The following is a 14,178-nucleotide window of genomic DNA, read 5'->3' as shown; positions in this document are numbered from 1 at the left end:
TAGAAGATGGATTTTCGAACTCGTTAATGCGCATTACGAGTTCATGGTGATTTCGTTTGGACTCACCAATGCACAGGCAACGTTCATGGATCTCATGAACTGGGTGTATAATCCTATGTGTTGGATAAGGTGTCTAAGTCCATAACTATATTTGGTATGTACTTGACCCGAGAGTAGCATGGTCCATTTCGGTTGCATGGCACCAGAACAATCTGAAGGATGGACATTTGAGAAGAGGTTATTTATGATTTATTAATATATTATAAGTTCTAATATATTAATATGAAATCATATTATTTAATTAGTATTGATCAAGAATTAATTTGGAATTAATTTTGTGATCAAAAGAGACTAATTAAATATATGGGGATTGATTGTGTAAATCATTGATTCTTATAATGTGGGCCAATGATCCATAACTCTTTAGGTTGGGCTAAACCAATGTGACAACCCATGGATGATCCATGGAGGTTTAAACCCATGGAGCCTAAGGAATATGGAAGGTCATGCACATTAGGGTTTACATGGTGTAACCCTAGTTTTGCCACACTATATAAGAAGACCCTAGGCTACTAAAATCGGCACCCTAGTGATCTTTCGAAGAGCATAGCCGATTTTTTTGTGCAATATATTCTCTCTCAAGTCCTCCATTGTTGGTGGTGTTGTGTGAAGCATTTGAGGCATCACATTTGGGGTGCTAGGCTCTTAAATGTCCAAGGAATCAAGCTACAAGAAAAGGTATGTAATCTAACTAGTTTTTGTTATACAAGCACCCATGTTTTGTATGCTAGTTAGGGTAATGCTTTGGAATATCAAATTGCATGTATAATTAGAGAAAACATAGATCCAAATCATTTAGGGTTGTATGTGCACCTTAAGGTTGTTAGGATGATCAAAACCCATCAGTGGTATCAGAGCCTAGGATTGTTTTCTATTATACTTGATGTTTTATTGGTTTTCAAAGTTGGAAAAATCGAATTTATGCATTCTGTTCAGTGAACTCGCCGAGTCCACTGGGTGACTCGCCGAGTCCACTCCTAAAATGACCAACTCCACGAGTCCAGTTCATGTACTCGCCGAGTTGGTGCTCCAGTGGGAAGATTTTCGATTTTTGGCCAGAAATTGGATTAGGATTATTACCCCCAAACTGTTTTTTGAACCATGAAATCTATTTTTTCATAAGGTAATGATCATGCTTGTCCAATTAAAAGATAATTGTCATAATTTCAAGATTTGTATTAGTTTATATGATTAAGCTAATTTCTTGAAGATTGATGATATGAATTATCTTATGATTATGAGTTTAATTAGATCATGTATGAATTTTTTATTATTGTGTTAATTAAATAAATGATCTAAATGGTTTTAATGGACTCCATAACTTGTCCTCAAGTTATGGAAAACCAAAAGTATTTTCTTTAAAAGTCATTAAACTCATAAGTTAAGAAAATGAAAAGTTTTGAATAGTGTCAAAACTTGCCCTCAAGTTTTGGAATTTGTAAAGTCACACTTAAGAATACTTTAATTCCAAACCCTAGAATTTTAAAAGTTTAAAATTCAACCCTTATACTATTATAATATTATAATTTTAATAATTATATATATGTATAAGACAAGTCAGTCTTATCGTTAGTAGGCCTCATTCATGAAGCCGGTCTATAAGAGGGGTATAAGGTTACTGCCTATAAAATGGCAGTTTAATGGGTGTCTACTCTCACCCACCGCTTCCTTGACTGGTGGAGGGTCGTTAGCCGAACGGGTAGGATAGGACACTAATCCTCATTAAAAGTATAACGATAAAGTAACTAAACTTTTATTAAATTCCCAATCTTAATTACTTTAGGAAAATGTGAAATTGATGCTAATCCATGAAATTGCACTTTGTACCTTACCAAGTCGTTAGTGGAGCGTGTGTGGTTAACTGGCACACTAACATGGACTAGTAAGGGTGGCAAAGGGTAGCTTGATGTTTATCATACATCGGTGTAGTGTGTGTGGTTAATCGGCACATCGATTAGGTGATAAATGACATCAAGTGTACCAAGTTAATTTGCATGGTTATTCACACCTTGTTTGTGATCCTCGGTATCTCTGTCACAAACTTGAAGGGCATAATCGAGATTTAAACATGCCATTGAAAATTTCAATGAATCTCATAGGAATATAGGAATTTCAATCCAATTAAAACTTAATAATCAATTTCGTTTCTCATGGTGGAAATTGGTAAATCGTCATTTACCGCTTCAAATATTTTGCAAGTTGGATTACAGCATCCCTCATCCAAGTTGTAAAATATTGTGTTGGGTCCTGGCCTTAATATTTCATTTGGGTGTTATATTAAGGACTCTTATCTAATCTAAACTTTTTCTTTCTTTCTTTTCAGATGTCTTCCAACACTGCTTCTGGCTCAAACCCTACTAGCTCCTTCTCTCTCATGAACTTGTGTGGGAGAGTCATCTTTGATGGTTCCAACTTCAATGATTGGATTAGGAACATCAGGATAGTCACTCGCTATGAGGACACGGAATATGTCTTAGAAAAGGAGCTTAAGGAAATCGATGAGTCTTCTGCTACTCCTGAGGAGATCGCTAAGTTTAGGACTCATGAGAAGGATGCCACCAAGGTGTCTTGTATCATGTTGGCCACCATGACAGCTGAACTCCAAAAGTCCTATGAGGACTTCTACCCTTTTGAGATACACCAGGACCTGATGGAAAGATACCATCAGAGTGCTCGTCAAGAGAGGTATCAAATCATCTTTTCCATGATAACAACCAAGATGAAGGATGGTGAACCCATCACGGCTCACTTGCAGAAAATGCAAAGGTTTGTGGACCATTTGTTGAAGTTGAATGTGAACTTTGATGAGGAGCTGGCTATAGATATGATTCTACACTCCTTACCTTCATGTTATGATCAGTTCCGCAGGACCTATCATATGAACAAGGAGGGGGTCACACTTAACAAACTTTAAGGGCTTTTGAGGACTGCTGAAAGTAGTCTCAATGGTAAAAAGGTTGTTACTACTCCTACCACCGTCCCTGTTCTGGAAATTGGACAAGGGAAGGGAAGAAGAGGAAGGCTCCCTCCAAGAGCCGCAAGGGAAAGTCTCTTGATGGATCCTCTTCAAGTGGGACCAAGGCTGGTTCTGTTGCTTCCTCTTCCATTCTTAAGGAAGTAGAGTGTTTCTACTGCCATGATAAAGGGCACGTGAAGTGAAGCTGCCCCAAATACTTGCAGGATGTAAAGGATGGGAAGGTTAAATCCACCCATTCAGGTATTTATACTATTCTATCTAATAACTCATTACATTCTTGTTCTTGGGTCCTTGATACAGGTTGTGGAATTCACATTTGTTCTGATTTGCAGGGACTAAAAAGAAGTAAGGATGTGGAGCACGGGAAGATGAACTTGATCATGGGGAATAGGAAGGTTTCACCTGTCACCAAGATTGGAGTTTATTCTTTATTGCTGAGTAGTGGGTTAGAACTAGATTTGAATAATTGTTGCTACTCATCTGAAATGGCGAGAAATGTTATTTCCTTATATGTTTGTACAAACAAGGTTTTAGTTTTTCATTTGATAATGAAATTGGTGCTATTAATGCTTTTTATAATGGTGTTTTTTTAAAGCATTACCTTGTAATGGTGTATATGAAACTGTGATGGTTGTAGACAACTTAGGAAATAATGTGTTGCACATTGATTCTTCCAATGAAATGGATAAGGCATGCTTATGGCATTGTCGTCGTGGACATGTCAGCAAGAAGCGCATAGGCCAACTCAAAAAGGCTGGAGTTTTGGAGTCATTCAACTTAAGGTCGGATGACACTTACGAATCTTGTTTACTTGGAAAGATGACCAAGTCACCCTTCACTGGTACTTGTGAAAGCGGTGAACGTTTGTTGGGTCTCATACACACCGATGTGTGTGGGCCCTTCATAACCGCCACAAGGGATGCTAACCGCTTCTATGTGACTTTTACTGATGATTACAGTAGATATGACTATGTCTACTTAATCAAGCATAAGTCAGAAACCTTTGAGAAATTCAAAGACTTTAAACAAGAAGTGGAGAATCAGCTGGGCAGGAAGATAAAGATGCTCCGATCTGATCGGGGTGGTGACTACCTTAGTATCGAGTTCCTAGACTATCTTAAGTAATGTGGGATTGTTTCACAATTAACGCCACTTAGGACACCATAGCTTAATGGTGTGGCCGAGAGGCGCAATCGAACCTTGTTGGACATTGTTTGTTCCATGATGAGTCGAGCTTCGTTACCTATCTCATTCTGGGGGTATGCCTTAGAGACTTCCGCCCATATCCTTAATCTAGTCCCAACTAAAAAGTTTGCCAAAACATCTCACGATATGTGGACAGGGAAGGTTCCCTCGTTAGCACAGATCAAGGTTTGGGGTTGCGAGGCTTTCGTGAGGCATGAGACTCACGATAAGATCGAACCTCGTAGTGAGCGGTGTATTTTCATCGGCTACCCACAGAAATCCTTTGGTTGTCTCTTCTACAGACCGAGTGACAATGTTGTCTTCGTTGCGAGGAGAGGAGTCTTTCGCGAGAGAGAGCTTATAGGCTAAGGAGACAGTGGGAGGCAAATTGACATTGAAGAGCTTCAAGAGTTAAGCGGTGAAGGAACCTCAAACACTAGCAATCAACCTGAGGAGGAAACTCTGGTTGATCCAAATGACGAGTCCTTACCTCTGAGGCGTTCCAGTAGAGTTAGAAATACACCTGAGTTTTATGGTTTCCGTATTACTACTGAAGGCGATACATTTATCAGTGATAGTACACTGGTAAATTTGGATGAACCTAACAACTACAAGGAAGCCATGGCAGGCCCCAGGTCTGCTAAATGGAAAGAGGCTATGGACAGCGAGATTCAGTCCATGTATGACAATCAAGTTTGGAACTTGGTTGACAATGTACCGGGTCGTAAGACAGTCGGGTGCAACTGGATCTTCAAGAAGAAGACCGACATGGAAGGAAAGGTACACACTTATAAGGCGTGACTGGTTGCGAAGGGCTTTACTCAAACTCCGGGAGTTGACTATGACGAGAACTTCTCGCCAGTAGCGAAGATTAAGTCTATTAGGGTTATGCTAGCCATAGATGCATTTCATGATTATGAAATATGGCAAATGGATGTCAAAACCATTTTCCTTAATGGAAAGTTGGCTGAGGATGTTTACATGAGTCAGCTAGAGAGTTTTGTCAATGCAAAGTACCCTAATAGTGTGTGTAAGCTTGAGAAATCCATTTATGGATTGAAACAAGCATCTCGCAGATGGAATCTTTGTTTCGATAAGAAAGTCAAAGAGTTTGGCTTTTCGAGAAGTGAGGATGAGTCATGTATATATGTCAAGGCTAGTGGGAGCATAGTTAGCTTTCTGGTATTGTATGTGTATGACATACTTCTCAGAGGAAATGACATCCCAACCTTGCAGGAGGTTAAGTCCTGGCTTGGGAAGTGTTTCGCTATGGAGGACCTCGGAGAAGCTGCCTATATTCTGGGAATAAGGATATTGAGAGACAGGAGTAAGAGACTAATTGGACTTAGTCAAAGTACCTACTTGGAAAAGGTGTTGAAAAGATTCAGCATGATGGATTCCATGAAAGGTGACTTACTGATCCATAGCAATTCCAAACTGAGTAAAACTCAGAGTCCGAGTACAGAGGCTGAGATAGCTGAGATGAGTCGAATACCATATGCTTCCGCGGTTGGCTCGATCATGTATGTTATGACTTGTACTCGCCCTGATGTGGCCTTTGCTTTGACCATGGTCAGCAGATATCAAGGGAATCCTATCAAGGCTCACTGGACTGCGGTAAAGAACATTCTCAAGTACCTGCGGAGGACTAAGGACTAGGTCCTTACCCTTGGTGGGAGTGATGACTTGAGAGTAGTGGGGTATAGTGACGCCATCTTTCAGACATACAGAGATAATTTCTGCTCTCATTCGGGCTAGGTATTTACCCTGAATGGAGGAGCAATCACTTGGAAAAGTTCCAAGCAGAAGACTGTAGTTGATTCAACGTGCAAATCAGAGTACATAGCAGCAAGCGAGGCGGCGAAGGAGGCGATATGGCTGAAGAACTTCATCGGAGACCTTGGAGTTGTACCAGCTATAAAGGAGCCTATGGAGATTTTCTATGACAGCGAGAGTGCAGTTGCCTTAGCCAAGGAACCAAGGGATCATGGAAAATCCAGGCACATCGACAGCAAATATCACTTCATTAGACATCGAATAGAAAAAGGACTCCTCGTAGCAAAGAGGGTATCGTCATAGGAGAACCCAACAGATCCCCTCACGAAGGGATTAAGTAGGGTTAAACACATACAACATGTGAGGCGCATCGGGCTGAAAGATGATATTAATTTTAATGATTAGATAGTTTTGAAACTTGTAATAGTTGAAATGTAATTGACATTTGATGATTAAATAAAAGGTGTTTTTTATTTATAAGTAATGTTACTATCTTGTGTCAATCATTTGCTATTGTTTCACTTTGCATGTTTTGACTTCCAGAATAATCATATTATTCAAACTGTCCACAGTCGATCATACGTTGGAAGTAGGTATTTAGGCAAGATTGTCATGAATTTGGCTTATAGATTGTCTGAATTGTATTAGACATAGCAAAGGTTGCTACAACATTCATGAGTGCTCATAAGGTCTGAGTATTGGATTAAACCCACGCTCACTTGTATCACTTCATGGAATTTATCTCGAGTGATCGTGAGACGATAATATCATATAAGTCTTCAAACCAAGAGATATGAGTTGTTGACTATGAGTTGGTTGTACATTGATAGTACGAAACCGCATCAGTAACTTGATGCTATAAAACGTGTTGTTGTGTACAATTTAACGAGTAGTTAGTACAAGAATATGAGTCGAATTTTATCTGTTCCTTTTAGTCCTTGGAGGATTAAAAGCGATATATTGGGCCCCTCGATGATTTTGTTTCAACTTATGTGTCGGGCCCGGTCAGAACTCAATTGATGTGTTCGATTAAGTTCTATGTCAAACAAATCGGAAAACGAGAAACAAACTGCTGAACAATATGTATGACATTGTTCCATGTATTTGTCTGGCTGATATATTGAGAACAGAGGATTATATGATCACTTATCTAAAATGGCGCGTCACGGTTCGACAAAGGCTTTTAAGAGCTACGATTTCTAGTCGGTGTTTGAGGTCATACTTTCAACTATAGTTATTAGACTTATCCAAGTGGGAGACTGTTGGATAAGGTGTCTAAGTCCATAACTATATTTGGTATGTACTTGACCCGAGAGTAGCATGGTCCATTTCGGTTGCATGGCACCAGAACAATCTGAAGGATGAACATTTGAGAAGAGGTGATTTATGATTTATTAATATATTATAAGTTCTAATATATTAATATGTAATCATATTATTTAATTAGTATTGATCAAGAATTAATTTGGAATTAATTTTGTGATCAAAAGAGACTAATTAAATATATGGGTATTGATTGTGTAAATCATTGATTATTATAATGTGGGCCAATGATCCATAATTCTTTAGGTTGGGCTAAACCAGTGTGACAACCCATGGATGATCCATGGAGGTTTAAACCCATGGAGCCTAAGGAATATGGAAGGTCATGCACATTAGGGTTTACATGGTGTAACCCTAGTTTTGCCACACTATATAAGAAGACCCTATGCTACTAAAATCCGCACCCTAGTGATCTTTGGAAGAGCATATCCGATTTTTGTGTGCAAGATATTCTCTCTCAAGTCCTCCATTGTTGGTGGTGTTGTGTGAAGCATTTGAGGCATCACATTTGGGGTGCTAGGCTCTTAAAGGTCCAAGGAATCAAGCTACAAGAAAACGTACGTAATCTAACTAGTTTTTGTTATACAAGCACCCATGTTTTGTATGCTAGTTAGGGTAATGCTTTGGAAAATCAAATTGCATGTATAATTAGAGAAAACATAGATCCAAAGCATTTAGCGTTGTATGTGAACCTTAAGGTTGTTAGGATGCTCAAACCCCATCACTATGTTCGATCGGTCAGTGATTGTCTTCATCGATGACATCTTTGTTTCTTCAAAGACCAGAGAGTAGCATGAGGAGCATTTGTGTGAGATTCTTGGGGTTTTGAGGTTGGAGATGCTATATTCCAAGTTCTCCAAGTGCGAGTTCTGGTTGCGCGAGGTTCAGTTTCTGGGACACCTCGTCAATCAGAACGATATCTTGGTCGACCTAGCCAAGATATAGGCGGTGATGCCGTGGGATGTGCTGAAGTCTCCATCTGAGATTCATAGCTTCCTTGGTTTGGCGGGATATTATCGATGATTCATTCGAGATTTCTCCAAGATTGCAGTTCCTCTTACTAAGTTGAGGAGGAAGGATGTTGTGTTCAGTTGGGGGCCTGAGCAGCAGGAATCATTTGAGACTCTTCGCCAGAGACTTTGTGAGGCACCAGTACTTGCTCTCCCTGAGGGAGTTGGGGATTTTGTGGTCTACTGTGATGCATCCATTTCATGGTTGGGTGTTGTGTTGATGCAGAGAGGGCATGTGATTGCATAAGCTTCGAGGAAGTTGAAGCCTAATGATACGAAGTATCCCACCTATTATTTGGAATTGGGGGCAGTGGTTTTCGATCTCAAGATTTAGTGCCACTATCTTTATGGAGTTCGGTGTACAATCTATACAGACCATAAGAGCTTGAGATATCTTATGGATCAGCCTAACCCGAACATGAGGCAGATAAGGTGGTTGGATGTAGTAAAGGAATATGAATGTGAGATTCTGTATCACCTAGGCAAGGCTAATGTGGTGGCCAATGCCTTGAGTCGAAGAACAGGCAATGCCTCGATTCAGGAGGTGTGTTTGAGGATGACAGCGATAACCCCAGTCCTAGAAGCTACCAAGGAAGCACAGTCGGAGGCCATAACGGAAGAGAACTGAAAGAGTGATAGGGTGGTCAGTCATATTTCAGCCTTTGATATTGACATTAGAGGGCTTTTGACACTTCATGGGTGGGTTTGGGTGTCGTATGTGGGTGGGGCTCGACGGTATTGATGGAGGAGGCCCACAAGTCGAGATTCTCCATTCATCAGGGGGCTACCAAGATGTATCTTGACATGAAGAATAATTATTGGTGGCCGTGTATGAAGAGGGATGTGGCCTGGTTTGTGGAGCGATGCTTGACCTGACGGAAGGTCAAGGTCGAGCACTATCGTTGTAACGCCCGCAGATTTGGGCTAGTCAATTTAGAGACAATGAGCGTCAAAAATGACTTTTTGATGGAAGATTATTTAGAAGGAGTAATCTTAACCAAGTTATATAATATGTCACAAGGGTTCCGTACATATAAAGAACACCAAAATCCGAGTTATAACGAAGAAGTTATGACCCATGTTTTACGGCAAAACCGACACGACATCGGGAATCGGAAAAAGTGAATTTACGATAATATACTTTTTATCCTTAGTGATCTAAACAAAAGTTGTAGTATACGTTAAACCGAGAACATACAAAAAAAAGAATGCCCAAATCTGACTTCGAATTTTAGTTCGAGCGGTTTTTGGCCTACGCGACCTAAATGAGAGTTGAAGATCTCATTAATAGGAACTCAACGATAAAAAGACAGACGAAAACGGAATCCGTATGTGTAACATCCCAAAATTCAAGGCCAAAAATTTCGTTTTGACTAAGTTATAATATAAAACCATCAGTGATAAAACATTCATATTCATATCTCATGTCAAAACCAAAGTGTCAATAATCAAAGCACTCTATCATAAAACCATATCAGAGTGTAATCCCAAAGATCTCATGTGCGGAAAACATAGTGTGATACGCTGCGATCAAGCCGGCTCCTTTCCTTGGAAAACAAGCACCTGAAACCAAAACTATAAACCGTAAGCACGAAGCTTAGTGAGTTCCATGATAACATAACATAAACATACTGAATCACATAATGGCATATCATAACCATACTGGTCACTTAATAACATATCATACATGGGTTCTGTCTACCCCTTCGGTATCTTTCAACCGGTAAACGGGGACTATTTCACCCCCTACCACTATCACATAATAACATATCGTGATCATACTGCTAGGCATGCATGGGTACTATCTACCCCTTCGGTATCTTTCAACCGGTAACTATGAGCTATATCACCCATACCACTACTAACACATATGTCATAGCATCCTAGCACATAAAGCATATCAGATAACAACACACCAGATAATTATCACAAAGACAATTATCTAACAAATAACTCCTACTAGTGGGTCGGCATTGTGGCCGTAGACCCACTCCTACTGGGAGGTAACTCACCTCGCACTGCTGAAGTCCCGAAGACTCAACCCCATACTGCTGACGTCCCGCAGACTCAACCCCAGCTACTGGATGACAGATTCCCGGTCTGTCAATATCAAAACATCACCCAATTAATAATTGGGTTCCACTACATAACCATAAGTACATGCTTTGGGTAATTACTACATTACCCCTAGCTTGGCTTATTCAAGCCCAAGGCCCAATTCATAGGCCCAAAGTCGACTAGGACTCAAAGCCCAACATATGGCCCAATTTTCCAAATTAGGCCCAAGCCTATACATGACCTTATTCTAAGGCCCAACATCATATATAATCATTAAGGCGCAGACTATGGCCCAATTTTCCAAATTGGGCCCAAACCCCTTACATGGGCCTTACCCTAGGCCCCTTAAATATTCTAGTCCATTTGCTTGACTTTGGATGGCCCATTAATAACACAATCATCAAGGCCCAAAAGAAGGCCCAACAATACACCCATGTGAAATTAGGGTTTCACATAAAATGACGATTAGGGTTAAGTGAGAATCACTTAACTCATTAAGGACTTAATCCATTAAGGACTTAATCCATTAAGCCCATCATTCTTCTAAATGAGTCATATGGTGTGATTGGGCTTAATCACACAATTCCATTATTCCAATGGCCCACAAGTGGGTCTCAACAAGTCCAAGCCCATAAATCCAATATTAGGGTTTTCTAAACCCTAATTAGGGTTTCCAACCCACCTTAGCCCAATAGGCCCATTAGTTAACTCCTTGGATCCATTAGGGTCCATTAAGCCTATTAGACACATGTTTGGGCTTTTATGCCCATTAAGCCTCATTGGGCCCATTAGGGTTTCAAGGCCCATTAGGGTTTTAGTCCCTTGACCAAACATCCCCAAACTAGCAATCCCAACACAACTAAGCACACCGCCACCCGACACGGCGGACGGTGGCGGCAGGAGGCGGCAGCCACCACCCTAAGGTGGTGGTTTTCAATTTCATTTCATTATTCCATTTCCAATTACATCTTACAAGGCTAAAACTCAAGTAAAAACACACCAACTCACTAAGATAAACACACACATGGCGGCACATGGTGGCAGCCACCATGGCTGGCGGCCATGGTGGTTCTCTTCTCCATTCTCCTGCCAACAAAACACCCAACACAAGAACTACTAGTGGAGATACAACCACACACCTAATCTGTTACAAAACGACCCCAACCACCCACCTATGTTGACCGGAGCAGCATTACATTGCATAGGCGGCAGCAGCAAATCGGAAGGAGAGGGGTGGGGAGTCGTGACCCCGACTGGTGAACGGAAACGGCAACAATCAAGCCCCACGAACTGCCCACTGCCCCGACGACCAAAGGCAGCCTTCAACGGTCACGGAATGGATGCAGCGGCGACGCTTCTGTTGGTGCTACGGTCCCAACACGACGACAGCTTCCCCCATCCGGTGCCCAATCGCCTGTCACGGTGGTGCTTTCCCGACTACGTGTGACTGTCCGCGACAGGAATGATGGCGGTGAGAGAAAGAGAAGGAGAAGAACGGAGGAGGTTCGGTGGTCCTTGGCGGCGTACCAGCAGCGAACGACAGCCGTGAAGCTCAGCTCCTCAGGCTTCAGTGGACCTCCCGGATGCTTGCTACGATGGCTAAATAACAGCGACGGATGCGGCTTCCATGGTGGTTGCCTTCACCGGCAACAATGGTTCGCCGGTTGCTTAGTTAGTCGGATAAACAAGGGAATAGCGGCCGATGGTGGGAGGTATAAGGGTGGCGGCTGTCTCTCTTTAGGGTTAGGGTTTGAAGCGGGAGGGGTGACGGGTTATATACCCCGATCCCCCCAAACTTACCTCCATAATGACGAGTTTAGCCCCTTCCTTCCCTTTTTCTTTAAATCTTAATCCAATATTTACCCTTTAGCCCTTGATCCCATAATTTCCTTTCATAATAAGTCCTGAAATTACCAACCAGCCCCTATCTTTTCAATTTAAGTCCATTAATTACCAAACGCACCCTAACTTCTGAATTCCTTCTCAAATTAAATCCACAACTTACACTTTTAACCCCCAACTTCTAAAATTATGACAATTAGCCCTTCGAGACCATCCTTTGATATATAATTATTTATTTTAGGGCTACTAATCGTTCATTAATTAATTTATTTAACTTAATAAATAAACGGGTGTTACAACTCTCCCCCAGTTAAATTAGATTTCGTCCTCGAAATCACTCCTTACTATTTCTTATATGCCAACCCACTTCTAGTAACATGATCACCGTCTTGGGCACACCCTAGCCTTCCCAGGGTAGCTATGACCAATCTTCGCAAAGCCCTAATATCCTCATATGAACGAATTCCTTGCAACAGGGTCAGATCTGCTTCGTCTGAATCTACTATCTCGAGATGGTCTGATTCCCTGACAGACCACTCATATTGATTCATCATCGACGAATCCAGTTAGTTTATCCCTAGACCGACTACTCAACATTTAATAGCTCGAAGCTCCCACTATAAAGCAGGTTCACAGACCTAATTATCCTTGCAGACCACTAATACTTGGCCAAGGCTCAGATACTCCCGCTGTGAGTGACTTGTCACTCCCCAAATCATCTAACCATCTTTGTGTACTTGGAACCTAAAACACGAATACTAACACTGCCAAACGCAGAAATTGCTCGAACACTGAACTGCCTGAGGCAGTATGTTGCCACATGGCTACTTCCAAAATCTAACGGGACCTCCCTAATCTCTATTCGTTCACCCATCATCTGAAATACCGGGTCCCGGCCCGGCTGCGGAGTCAAAGGACTCCCTACTTAGTCGCCTCCCACGACTTCTGAATGAAATCCTTCTTTGGAACTAGTTGCCACTAGTTATCATGCTAGTGTGACTCTACTACCTTCTGATCTAACCGATCGGGTCCATGCGTCGAATCCTGTCATCATCAAATCCAAGACTAAAAGTGATTGCTACCTGACTACTGGTAGCCTTATATCACAAGCATTCTTATACAGTCCATTGCTTTCCTGATCCCATAACTGTAGTGGCGCTACTACAGTCTTATCACTGGCTCAAACAGATCTAATCCATCTGGGTAACACCGAAATCCAATCTGTGAATTTCCATATCCTCACTGCTGCACCCGAACTGGTGGGTACTACTGTTCCTTCCGCGTTCTAACAACACGCTCATGCCATCTACCAACCTAGTGAATGCTACGGCTACACCCGCAGTCTCACGACACTCTATCACTATCTGACCGCTAGTGAATGCTACGGCTACCCCCGTAGTCTTACAACACTTCCCATGCTAACTAACCACTGGTGAATGCTACGGCTACCCCCGCAGTCTTACAAAACCTCCCATACTAACTGATCGCTAGTGAATGCTACGGCTACCCCCGTAGTCTTACAACACTTTCCATACCACCTGATCGCTAGTGAATGATACGGCTACCCCCGTAGTCTTACAACACTTTCCATACTAACTGATCACTAGTGAATGCTACGGCTACCCCCGCAGTCTTACAACACCTCCCACACTAACTGATCGCTAGTGAATGCTACGGCTACCCCCGTAGTCTTACAACACTTTCCAAACCGGGTCGAACACGCACTCGACCTAACCCTCAACTGAAATTGAGTCCTAACCAGAACTCTAACCTGGTTCCCGAAACCTGCTATCACGTGACCCCACTGTATCAATATCGCACCCATGCCCGTGATCGAAGTGTCACGGTAAACCATGAAATCATCTACACCCTCTGGCAGGGTGAGAATCAGTGCCTTGCACAACCGCTGTCTGAGAGCCTCGAAGGCTGCCTGTTGCCCAGGCCCCC

This window comes from Lactuca virosa, chromosome 4, assembly GCF_052849685.1.
Source record: "Lactuca virosa cultivar CGN04683 chromosome 4, Lactuca_virosa_CGN04683_v6, whole genome shotgun sequence".
Classification (NCBI taxonomy): domain Eukaryota; kingdom Viridiplantae; phylum Streptophyta; class Magnoliopsida; order Asterales; family Asteraceae; genus Lactuca; species Lactuca virosa.
The sequence above is the reverse complement of the archived record's forward strand: the minus strand, read 5'-3'. Positions refer to the sequence as shown.